This window comes from Eubalaena glacialis, chromosome 11 (genome assembly GCF_028564815.1).
Source record: "Eubalaena glacialis isolate mEubGla1 chromosome 11, mEubGla1.1.hap2.+ XY, whole genome shotgun sequence".
Lineage (NCBI taxonomy): Eukaryota > Metazoa > Chordata > Mammalia > Artiodactyla > Balaenidae > Eubalaena > Eubalaena glacialis.
In genome coordinates, this window is record NC_083726.1 from 102,815,136 (window position 1) to 102,828,902 (window position 13,767).

Sequence of the window (13,767 nt, forward strand, 5' to 3'; positions counted from 1 at the left end):
GAAGAATTATATCAGTTCATTCTACATGCCTCTGTCTTTTTAAGTTTTAACATTAGTCGTTCTTTAACTTCAATCAATTCAAATTAATACCATCTTTTTTGCTTATCCTTGAGTTTCCAAACCCACTGTAAATGTTTTAAGCAAATACTTATCCTTCTGCACCCTGGAAGCTATATTATCTAGTCGTTAAGTGTGACAGTGTTGGATTCAAGCCATGCATGCTTCCAAATTCCATTTTCGTGCTGCTTAATGTGTGACCTTGGACAATTTCTTACCTCTATAAGAGCAGTATAGCAATCTTTATCAGTCTAACGAGATGTAGGAAAAGTGAAAAAAGTCAAAAAAATAAATTGAGAGTAAATAAGAAACATAAAATGAGATGCTAAAGTAAGTCCAAATATATCAACAAATAAAACAAAGGTAGGAGACTAAATTTAGTTTTAAAAAGTCAGAGATTCTGAGACTGCATTTTAAAATACTCTTGCTTACAAGAGACATGCCTAGAACAGAATGAAACATAAAGGGTTATAAAAACTACACCGTGAAATATCAACAATAGAATTGTTGCTGTATCCCCATAAATACCATTATAGAATCCTAAATCATGAATGGAATTTGAAGCTTTGTGTCTCTTTGTTTTCTATATCAGTCAGAAATTTCTGTGGGAATTTATAGATACCCAATTGAAAATGTGTTACATAAAACAGAGAAAGTATTGATTTATGTAACTGGAAAGTTTAGTCATGGATTTGGCTTAGACATGGCTATATTCAGAGGCTTAAATGCTGGGGTCATTCTCTCCATCTTTAGATCCATTTTTCTCTTCATGTTGCTTTAATGCAGCAGATAGATTATTTCCACATGGCAGGAAAGATATCCACTGTCAGCCCCATTCACAACCTGCCAGCTTACTAATTCTAGCAGGTAAAAAGGAAAAGAGACTTTTTCTTCCCACGTCCATATAGCAACCCTGGAACACACTCTGTTTGGACTTGCCAGAGGTAAGTCTATGGATTATTCCTGACTGGGACACATGCCCAACTGTTTGATCGTAAGTGAGATGAGGCACTGTGATTGACAGAACCACTTGGATCGTGTGTATTTTGTAGGATGGAGTACTGAGTAAAAAAAAATGTTTACACTATACATTTTTTAATTGACTATGGTTATATTAAGGCAGTAAGTGCCAAGACCAGTGTGTGCACCTGTGAAAAGGATCCGGGAAACTCTGTTTTTAAAATAGTCCATAGGTCTGTTGGACAAAAGAATACTCCTGTGGCTTATATAGGCCTAATCCAATTCACAATGAATTATTTAGATATAAAATGTTAATTTATTATTCCTGTAAGACTTTTTTTTTAGGATCCTGTGACAACAGTAGGCAGTTGACCTCTAGTTTATGACTTCTCCTTAGATTAATGACTAAAAGAAGTTTATATTAATCTGTCCTATATAAATAAAAAGCTTTCCTGGCATAAGAATCCTGGACTAGAAATCAATTACAAGAAGAAAACTGGAAAATTCTCAAATATATGGAGATTAAACAACAAGGTACTGAACAACCAATGAGTCAAAGACGATATCAACAGGAAAATCAAATGATATGTTGAGGCAAATTAAAATGGAAATATAATAACAAAAACTTGGGCTGCGGCAAAAGCAGTTCTAAGTGGGAAGTTTATAGTGATAAATGCCTACATTAAGAACAAAAACTCAGAAAATAGTCTACCTCAAGAAACTAGAAAAAAAAAGAACAAACAACCCAAAGTTAGCAGAAGGAAGGGAATAAAAAGATCAGAGTGAAATAAAATGAAATGAAGACTAGAAAGACAATAGAAAAAACTCAATGTGACTAATGGCTTTTTTTAAAAGATAAATAAAATAGACAAACCATTAGCTAGATTCAACAAGAAAAAAGAGGACTAAAATAAATAAAATAAATAAAATAGTAAATAAAAGAGGAAACACTACAACTGATACCACAGAAATACAAATGATCGTGAGAGTACTATGAACAATTATACACGAACAACTTAGATAACTAGAAGAAATGGATAAATTTCTAGAAATATACATTCTGCCAAGACTGAATTATTAGGAAATAGAAAATCTGAACAGACCAATTAATATATAAGGAGACTAAATCATATGAAAAACTTCTTAACAAAGTAAAGCCCAGGACCAGATGACTTCACTAGTGAATTCTACAAAACATTTAATCAGGAGTTAATACCTGTTCTTCTCAAACTCTTCCAAAATATGTAAGAGGAGGGTACACTACTAAACTCATCTATGAGACCAGCATTACCTTGATACCAAAACAAGACAAGATAATACAGAAAAGAACACTATAGACTAATATCCCTGATAAACACAGATGCAAAAATTCTCAACAAAATATTAGTAAACCAAATTCAGCAAAAAAAGATCATACACCACATTCAAGTGGGATTTATTCCAGGGATGCAAGGATGTTTCAACATCCAGAAATTAATCATTGTGATATAATACATCACATTAACTAAATGAAGGATAAAAATTATACAATTATCTCAATAAATGCAGGAAAAAAATTGACAAAATTCAAATTTCATTTATGACTAAAAACTCTCGACCAACTGGGTATAGAGGTAGTGTACCTGAACATAATAACTACTGTTCTGATAAAAAGATTTCTCTCAAAGTATTACTGCTCATTGACAGTGCACCTGGTTGCCCAAGAGCTCTGATGGATATGTACAGAGATTCATGTTATTTTCATGCTTCCTAACATAACATCCACTCTGCAGCCCATGGATCAAGGAGTAATTTTAACTATCAAGTCTTATTATTTAAGAAATACATTTTGTAAGGCTATGGTTGCCGTAGATGGTGATTCCTCTGATGGATCTGGGCAAAGTCAATTGAAAAGCTTCTGGAAAGGATCCACTATTCTAGATGCCACTAAGAAAACATTCCATATTCATGGGAAGATGTCAAAATAGCAACACTTGCAAGAGTTTGGAAGAAGGTGATCCCTCATGGATGACTTTGAGGAGTTCAAGTTTTCAGTGGAGGGAGTAACTCCAGATGTGGTGGGAATAGCAAGAGAACTAGAATTAGAAGTGGAGCCTGAAGATATGACTCCAATTTTGAATACATAAAGAAGATATGATGTATATGTGTAATGGAATTTTATTCATCCATGAGAAAGAAGGAAATCCTGCCATTTGCTACAACATGGATGGATCTTAAGGGCATTATGCTAGGTGGATATAGCCAGACAGAGAAAGACAAATACTATGTGATCTCACTTGTATGTAAAATCTAAGAAAAAGTCAAACCTTTAGAAATAGAGATTTAAAAAGTGTTTGACAGAGACTGGGAGGTGGGAGATATAGGGAGAGGTTGAAAAGACATACGAATTTTCAAAATAAGGTCTCTGGATCGAATATATAACATGGTAACTATATTTGATAACACTGCTATATATAATTGAAATTTACTAAGAAAATAGAACTTAAATATCCCACCAAAAAAAGATATATATGTGAGGTGATGGATTTGGGGGGAAAAATAATGTAAATACTTTAAGATTCTAAAAGCATATTAACATCTTTAGTAGAACAAGATGTTTTAATCCCTCTTAAAAGTCTTTGTATAATTGTTATGCTAATTACTTACTATTTTATTATTTTTATAAAGCAGGTCATTTGGAAGTAATAGGAACTTCTAAATGAAGTGGAAATTAAATGGCATTAACTTCTAAATGATTTTTTATTGGGGACCTTTCATTCATTTTAATGAGTCCTAATGCACAGATTCTGACTATAATAACCTTTGCAATTGAATTAGTGATTCCCAACCTATGTTCTCAAGAACACTGGAGTTTGGTGAGAGGTATATAGGAGTTCTGTCACACACAATTTCTATGATAAAACATTTTTGCAAAGTGGCACAATATAAAGAAATCACAATGTGTATTAACTAAGCCATAGCCATAAGAATCCCATGGTGAAGAAAGTTAGTCTCACATAAAACAAAGCCAGACAAAACAAAACTAAAAACAGTAACAGGGACTTCTGCTTCTGGCCAAGATTAAATAATGGGTACTAGACTAGCTCTACTGCCTTTAAAACAAAACAAAAGATCCTAGAAAAGTAGATAAACAATATAAAAAAAAGTCTCTTCACAGATATTGGATAACAGACAACACAGAGCTGGAATTCTGAGAGAAAAAGAAAATGAAGTACACCCTACCTTTTCCAGGCTTTATTTCTGGAGCACTGTCCAGACCAAAGTTCAGGGAAAGTCCAAGCACAGTAAAGTCTTACTGAGATAAGAAAGGCTAAGGTGCTTAGAATTTGTAGGGCAATATACCATAAAGGGTGGCTACATGGAGGGGAAATATATCCAGAAATTTTTAAAGGGGTTCAGTTAATCCTCTGGATGAATATTAAACTGAATATAAAAAGTCTGACACTCTATGAAGCCATACAAAGAAAATCATGACTAAAGACCTATAAGGGAACTATAAACTAAACTAACATCTGAGATCTCAAGCTCACACCCACTGAGACATGTTTCAGAACCCACAGATTTAATTATACTTCATCGAACACCCAGGAAATTCAGTGGACACCTCAGAAATGCCATGCCTTAGAACAAAGATTAAACTATAGGAGACATAAGTCAACTCTAGATGTGCATTAACAAAGCATAAAATCAAGGTTCAAAAAGATTAAAGTGATTTACAAGTAAATTAATGGCTTGCCAGAACAAAACCGACTACTAAAGGAAGTTACCACGATCAGCAATATTCGATGTCCAGCATTCAATCAATAATTACTAAATAGGCAAAAAGTTGAAAAATGTGGCCTATAATAGGGAAAAATTTTAGTCAGTAAAACAGAACCAGAAATTGCAGGTGTGATTGAATTATCAGACAAGGACTTAAAAGAACTACTATAAACATGTATGAGTATTTAAACCAAAGCATAACACAGTAATAAGCAAAATGGAAACCATAAAGAAGAGTCAGATGAAACAACATCTGACAGTATTCTGATATGGATTGGCTTAATTGGGGATTGGCTTTTCCCAACGAAGTCATACTTGAACTTGAAAAAATGGCATAAAAACTATCCAAACTAAAACATAAGGAGAGGAAAAAATAAGACTGAAAAAATTAGAGTCTCAATGATCTTTGGACAATATTAAGCAGCCTAACATAATTTTATGTGTGTGTGTGTGTGTGCACGTGTGTATATAACTGGAATCTCCTAAAGATGGGGGGAGGGGCAGATAAAATAATAGCTGAAAATTTTCCATATTTGATAAAAATATCAATCCAGAAATTTAAGAAATGGTAAATATCAAGCAGCATTACGCCAAGACACATCATAATCAAACTGGTGAAAACTGTTAACAAAGAAAAAAAATTAAAGCAGCCAAAGGAAAATGACACATTACATAAAGGGAAAAAATGACCACTGAATACGCATTATTCTAGAGTCAAGTCAGAGACAATGAAAGAAAAATTTTAATTTACTGGAAAATAGTCATACTAGAATTCTATACACAGAGAATATTTGTTTCAAAAATTATGGCAAAACAGTGCCATTTAATGACAGGCAAAACTTTACAGTACAAAACAATAGCCAGCCTGTACTACATGAACTTCTTTAGGATGAAGGAAAATACTTTGTGATGTAAACTAGTTTAAGTTATATTTACCTGCTTATGTTCAAATATAAAATATTTTTATGTTTTGTTTACATTTTCTAAAACATAAATTACTGTTTTGATAAAAAACAATGCCAAGATATAATGCACTGTTATATATGCAATTAGTATAATATTACCTGAAAGTAGATTATAGTAAGTTCAAAATACGCAGTGTAAACGTAGCAAGTAACACATCAGAAAACAAAGTGATTTAACAAAGCACCAACAGAGAAGATGAAATGGAATACTAAACATATTCAAGTAATTTAAAAGAAAAAAGTAAAAGACAAAAACAAGAACAAAGTAGATGGATCAAATAGAAAGGGAATAGCAAGATGTAGACTGAAATACAGTATCAATAATTACATTAGATGTAAATGGACTAAAAATACTAACCCAAAAAGAGAATTATCAAACTGCAGTTTTCAAAAAATCCAATTATAATACTATCCACCACAAAACACACTTTAAAATGAAAACACATTCAGCAATAAAAAGGAGCAATCCACTTACACAATGAAACAACTTGGATGAGACTGAAATATTTCTTAATGAACATATCCAGACACAATTTGTGCATACTCTATGTTTTCATTGATATAAAGTTCTAGAATAGGCCAAAAAAAAGAAAAGATCAGATAAAGTAGTTGGCTGTGGCAGGTGCAAAGAGTTGAATTTACTACAAAGGAGCATGAGGAAACATTTTAGCATGATGGAAATGTTCTATATCTTAATTGGGGTGGTGATTATATGGGTTATATAAACACACCAATATGTACACTTAAGATGTAAGTGTGTTTTATTTTATGTAAACTGTACCCTGATAAAGTTCATGAACAAAAAGAAAAAAAATTAACAACTGGAAAATGGTCTAGAGCAAGAAATCAATTTAAATATTGATTTTTCTCTCCAATTTATCAATACTGGTAAGTTGGAAACCAAGTTGTTTCCATAGTCATTTGTGGCAATCGACCTAATCCAACTTGTTGAAGTCTGAAGTAATGAGGGTTTAAAATTATTTTAATGACATCAAAACAAATAGTTTATATAGTAGAGCCCAAGATTTGTCTACTAGTCATTTCTATATAGTCTACAAGCTTGGTAATATATAATTTCACTTCTGAATAATAGCTTATATACATCTTACTGTGTGCCTCTCTAATTTCTCTGTAGCATTGTCTTCCAGAAATCATGAAACATATCGACTTATGAATTGAATGAATTTGTTTATACCAAAGTAAAAGTTTCACTTGATTTTATGTTCAGTAAGGGCAATGGGCTTCAAGTAAGAGAGGTGATATAAAGGCTATAGCTGCTGAACTTCCAAGGTTCTCTGCCATGAAACCTGCTTTTTATAAAATACCAAATAAGGTATCTTATTTTTTTAGTTTCTCATCTCAAATCACAAAATTATACCTGAGAATGAATTGTCGTATTTACACCAGAATATGTGTTACTTGATGGGGAGGAGAGAAGTTAAAATCTATAAACATGATTTAAAGATAGCTGATATTCTCCCAGACAGAATCAATTTTAAGATTTAGAAAGTAATATCCTAAAGAGAAGAGATAATCAACTTTTTTTTGCAGGATATTTTAAATCTTATTATACAAATGAAAATTATTAACAAGTAGAAAAGAACTGATATAACACCTATGAATTAGGAAAGGATCTACAGAAAATCCACAATGAAATCAAAAGACTACTAAGTAATACAAATAAGTATAAATAGAAAAACGTACTGAAGAAGTTAGAATTTAATATTTTATTTAAAGTTCAGGTCGAATTATTAATGAAACCTGTACAGATTCTTTTAAAAAAAATCTATAAGCATGGCAAATATGAGATATAATGGCAGAATTAACTGAGTATTGGATACGGGGAAAAACAGAATCACAGTTTATAAATGTACTAATTCATATACTGATAATTAAACATTACAATTAGAGTCAGTGGAGACCTAAAGAACAATCCTTTTATGATCTAGAGCAGCATTTGACAAACTATGTATACATGAACTCACATTTCTTTTTGTAAATATAATTTGTTTGGAAGACACTCAAGCCTATTCATGTATATGTTGTCTACAGCTACTTTCACATTACAAGTGAAGTTAGTATAGCTGCAACACAGATCGCACAGCCTGCAAAACCTAAAATGTTGAAAATCTGGCCATTATAAAGAACTTTGCTTACCCAGAAAATAAAAATAGATCTGAAAGGAAATATATTTCCAACAGTGGTACTATTAGATATTGCATTAAAGAGCCGTGGTAGCTTTTCAAGGTTGAATCAGACTGGTATTTAATGCTTAGGTTGGTGAGAAGAACAATGAGCAGGAGACCTTCTTTGGTGGTGGTGGAAGGGTGGCGGTGGGGGGAGGAGGAAAGAGAGAGACACAGAGAGAGAAAGAAGAGAGAGGGAGATTGATTTATTTTAAGGAATTGGCTCTCCGACTGTGGAAGCTGACAAGTCCAGTATCTGCGGGGTAGGCTGGCAGGCTGGAGACTGAGAAAAGTTGATGTTTCAGTTGAGTCTGAAGGCAGTCTGCTGGCAGAATTCCTCTTCCTTGGAGGGAGGTTAGTCTTTTCTTTTATTAAGGCCTTTAACTGATTGGATGAGGCTCTACACTGCTTCCAAAGTTGATACTATCCTCACCTGGGTGGGGTGGGAGGCAGTAGAAAGAGGTTGTTAAGTTATTGATTCCCCTAACCCATCCTTGGAGAATCAAATAGATTTTGTGTAGACTGAAGTCCTGCATATTTCTTTAAACCCCCTAGGTGCTTCACATAGCCAGCCAGAGTCAAGAACCAGAAGGTTAAGCAAAGTTTTATGACAATATATTATATAGCCTCTAAGTTGTTACAGTGCATTTTGATAGAGGCTCAAGGTGAAATATGTTTCATTCAGAGTTTAGCAAATGTATTTTACCAGTGAACCTTTATTCATACATGATCTGTTAACCAATGTTTCTTGAAGTAGGTTGAGATCTGCTGCTCTAGACCAGTACTGTCATTTACCAAAGAGAAGATGAAAGGTCAAGGAAGTTAAGTCATTGCCCAAAGTCACACCTCTTAGCAGCAGAATCAAATCTAAAACTTGGGTCTCCTTTCTTTGTCTGATGTGCTTTTCCTTCTTCTTTATAAAATAACTCAATATTTATTCCTTCTGACTCTCCATTCAAGTTTCACCTGTGTCTAGATTGTTGCAATCAGAATCATTGCAAACTTAGTTGGGGAGTTTTTCATTGCTATGGTGGGTACAGTTTACTTCAAATGCACTGTGACAGAGAATAATTTCTCTCTCATTACCTTTTCCTTTAAAACACCACTTTAGGTGCCTGAAAGTCAGCTTCCTAGTCAATGTTGACTGCTGAGGCTCTGACAGAATGACAGTCCTGAACTGGCTAATCAGAGGGTGTAAATGATGTAAAGGTGACAGTCACTACTCTATTAGTGTTCCCATCAGGAAGCTAAGAACCTCTATCCATGATTCTTGGAAAAGTGTTATAAGAACTAAGGTAGTTTTTCATGATTTTAAAATAAAGCATAGTAAGAAGAGCAAATAATGATACTTCATGGCCTAAATGTTCTCTCCATTGCTGCTCAAAGATAGCAGTTCTCATCTGAGGTGTGTTGGCAGGATGGTTTGTGTGATTCATTATGGAGTATCTTAAATAAGTTCCAAATAACATACATTGCCAAGTTTGCAAACAAATTACTTAAAATATACATTATATGTGTTACAAGTTTATTACTAAATTAATTATTCCTCTCACTTGTACTCAATATGCTTCCCTGAAGGAAAGAAAAAGGGGTAGATTTTCTAGGTCAGTACATGCAAGTTTGTTACATGGGTGATTATCATGTAACAAACTGATAAAAGATGGAGAACCACACATAGGAGGTTCTGACAAGTTTTTTTTTGGGCGGAGGGGAACATGCTACCCTCAATCTACTGACTTGTGATATTTTACACACTTACACATCCCCACACACATCAGGTCTACACACACAGGGCCACATACACAGTTCTAAAACTATAAATTGCCATTGGGCTGTCAACATCTCTGAAACATCTCATTCTATGTTTGAAATTCTACCAAAAAAAACAAAACAAACTATTTCTTCCCTAAGATATAGATGTTTTTAATGCCAAATAAATCTACAAAGGAATTGAAATGACCAAGAAACAAGCCAGGATAAAATAAGTGCAATTTTTTTTTTCAGAGTAGAGCAGGCATAATATGGAGTCTAAGATATGTATGCTGCAGTATTTACTGGGATACAAGAAGGTCCCTTGATGACCTAGACACAATTTTCAGAGTGCTTCAAACATCTGCTACTTCAGTAATAATGTGTTTCACTATATTTTCACAAAGTAGCAAAGAGTTGCAGAGCACCTCCAAAAGAGAAAGGATTGAAAGCTGAAAAATTCTGGTTTGGGACCAAGGTTGTTGTTATAGAAAAGGTTTTTTCCCTACTAAAAAGTTTTAATTTAATATAAATTAAAATTTATATATTCTTTAACATTAACATTAAATAATGGGAAATTGGTGTATGAACAAGCAAGTCTAAATGTCTTCTCATCACATGGTTTTGCAAGGTCGTAACTAAACTTCACACACCTCATATATGAAGATGATTTGCTGATTTTCTAGAGAGCTTCATCCTTTATGTTACTGAAGCCAGAAGCATTGTACCTGCAGTATCAAAATCAACCTATCCCTGCATAGACGTTGATCTAAATCAGCTTGGTCGGGTAATAGCATTTCTCTTGTGATGTCGTTTAACTTTTTACCATAACATAGATTCACTCCAACTTGGAAAGCATCCAGTGTTCAGATGGCTAAAGAGAAAAAAATACTGAAGAAGCTACTTGGACCCATAGGCTACACCTACACATTAAACTTACTGCACAGCCAGCTTGGGTGAAATTAGAGAGAAAACTGCCCAAGCATGTCAAATGTTTAAGCTTTAAGACCCTGGGTGGAATGAAACAAAAGAGGAAGGAATCCAGGGGTGCTTTAGCATAATCAAGCTGGCTCATGCCACTGAAGGCACAGCTGGGATTGAGAACTTACTGCTGTGAGGAAACTTGTAATTGTACTCCAGACCCACAGTCACCAGTGGACATGTGGTGTATGTCTGTGTGTCTGTGTGTGTGTTTTAAATTTTCCTGCTAAGAACAAAAAGAAAGGGAACAAACAAATACTACAGAAACATGTTTCTCATTCCTTTTTTACAAATGTGTAATATCTTAAATATCTCCTTGCTCCCCACTCCTTCAACTTTACTTTTGACACTTAAATAATTCTGGTTGGTGCCTATCACTTTAAGACCCTTTTATTCAGTCTGAAGTTTATTAGATTACATATTCCAAAAATGCACTAGAATGTAGTAATATTATACTTGAAATGTCTTATTTTTATGCAATAAACTCATTGAAAATGAACATTTTTTTGTTTATATTTAGTGTCTTTTTTGCTGGGCAGAGGTGCTATCCAGCAATCCAAAGCACTGGATTTAAGCTCAGGTATTAAGAAAGCAACATTCTACTTTGTTTCCCTACACCCCCATGCTCCCATTTTAATGTCTTATCAATCCATTTCCATTTGCTGATTTAGCCATTTTGTAAAACTGACTGACAGCAAAGTATGGCTCAAAGAGGAGATTTTGATGGTATTTTTTAGAAATAAAAATCTGTTCATAGGTTCTAACACCCACTGATACATCACATATCTCCTGACCAGATACATTTACATCTATTGTAGAAATAGGAGTTAGAACTAGGAAGGTAGAAGGGGCAAAACGTTATACACTGAAAGAAACGGAGGTAAAAATATCTGAACTTCTTTCCAAAATTAAACACAAACGCACACACACAATACCAGTCTACAAGAACAAACAAGTTCCACATCAAATATTCTGGGAGAATATTGCCAAGCTATTTGGCCTACTTCAACCCAAGTTACACCAAAACAGTATGTGCTTTTTAACGCTATGACAGATGGTTATCTAAACAACCAAACTCAGCTATGTTATATATTAATCACTGTAAAAGAGGTATGATTAAATGAATGCTATTCTATAATTTTCCAGTACTATTCACAGACATGGCATACTTATATTTTGTATACTTATACTATATAAGTATAGACATACCTATATTTTGACCTTTTGCCCAAAGTCTGAGATCTGATCATTAAGGGACTAGTATAATTTCTAGTGCGCTTAGAATTACTCAGCTCCTTTTCAATTAGCAGAGCTACCCATGACACTGTATATGAAAACTTTCATACTAGAGAAGTAAATATAATATAAATAGTTAAAATTACTTGGATGATGCTGCATCTCTAGAAGTGGATTTCAGTCTAGAAGTTTTATTACTAGGCACATGTGAGTTTAAATTCTGACTGTAGGTTAAGCAGTTAAGAAGAGTTGGGCATATCTAAATTTTAATGCCTCAATTTGCATATTGGTCAATACTGCCTACTTCATGGAGTTGTTGAAACAATGCATGCCAACCTTGAAAAATATAGCTGCTGGCACAGAATGAGAACTTAATTAATATAAGCATTTAAAAATTTATTGTTATCATGACACTATTATAATTAATCAGAGATGCTTATTAATTTAAGAATTATTTAACTGGTTTATTTATCCCCTGCTCTGTAATCTGTTTAATATGTATAAAATACCTAGGATATGTTAGTAAATAATATATAATGTACTAATATAGTAATACATGTGACTTCTCAATTTTCTCTCCCTTTAAAAACTACAATCTCAGGAATTCTTAGAAGTTGTGCATTAGGTTAAATGAACTAACACTTGAGTTATTTCAAACCCATATGCATATCTAAAGCCAATGAACCAATTAATTATTGTATTGCAGCCAGATCTACTAAGATTTTTTCAAATGACTGATTTAATGTTTGAATTTTTGAAATTACTAATTAGGGAATGATTTAAGTTAGCATAAAAATGTCTCATGTGCATTCAGATGCCCAGACCCAAAGCAGTATAGCCTATGTTGTAAGCAGCTGATTTTGATATGGGACAAACCTGGTTCTAATCACACTCCATCACTTACCAACTGATGGTTTTGGAAAGAAAGATTGTATCTGTTTGTTTCCCCTTCTGTAAAGTAGGTATAATACTAGCAACTGCCTTGCTTAAAGATTGCTTAACATATCCTGGTTGATAATAACTGTTCAATACATATTGTTGAGTATTGTTGCTAATTGTTATGTATGTGATACATCAATCTACCTGAAGTTACATGAAAACAACAAAAAAAAGGCATTTAAAAGTTTGATTTAATAAATTTGTAAAAGCTATATTTAAAATTACATTTAAATCAATTAAAATATTTCCTATGTGTATACTCAGAAATATGCTATAATTAGGACCTCTTTTAACTTTGTTTTTTCTGTTTTTTAAAAATTTTTTTATTGACAGTTGATTTGCAATTTTGTGTAAGATTCAGGTGTACAGCACAACAATTCAGTCATATATATATATACATATATATATGTAGAACTGAATATATATATAAAACTGAATATGTATATATATATTGTTTTCACATTCTTTTCCCTTATAAGTTATTATATAATATTGAGTATACTTCCCTGTGCTATACAGTAGGTCCTTGTTGGTTATCTATTTTATACATAGTGTGTATATCTTAATCCCAGCCTCCTAATTTATCCCTCTTCCCACCCCCTGTTTGGTAACCATAAGTTTGTTTTCTGTGTCTGCGAGTCTGTTTTTTTGGAAATAAATTCATTTGTGTCTTTTTTTTTTTTTCCTTTTAGATGTGATATCATAAGATACTTGTCTTTCTCTGTCTGGCTTACTTCACTTAGTATGATAATCTCTAGGTGCATCCATGTTGCTGCAAATGGCATTATTTCATTCTTTTTATGGCTGAGTAATACTTCATCATCATTCCCAGATGTAATACCACATCTTCTTTACCCATTCTTCTGTCAGTGGACATTTAGGTTGCTTGCGTGTCTTGGCTATTGTAAATAGTGCTGCAGGGAACATTGGGG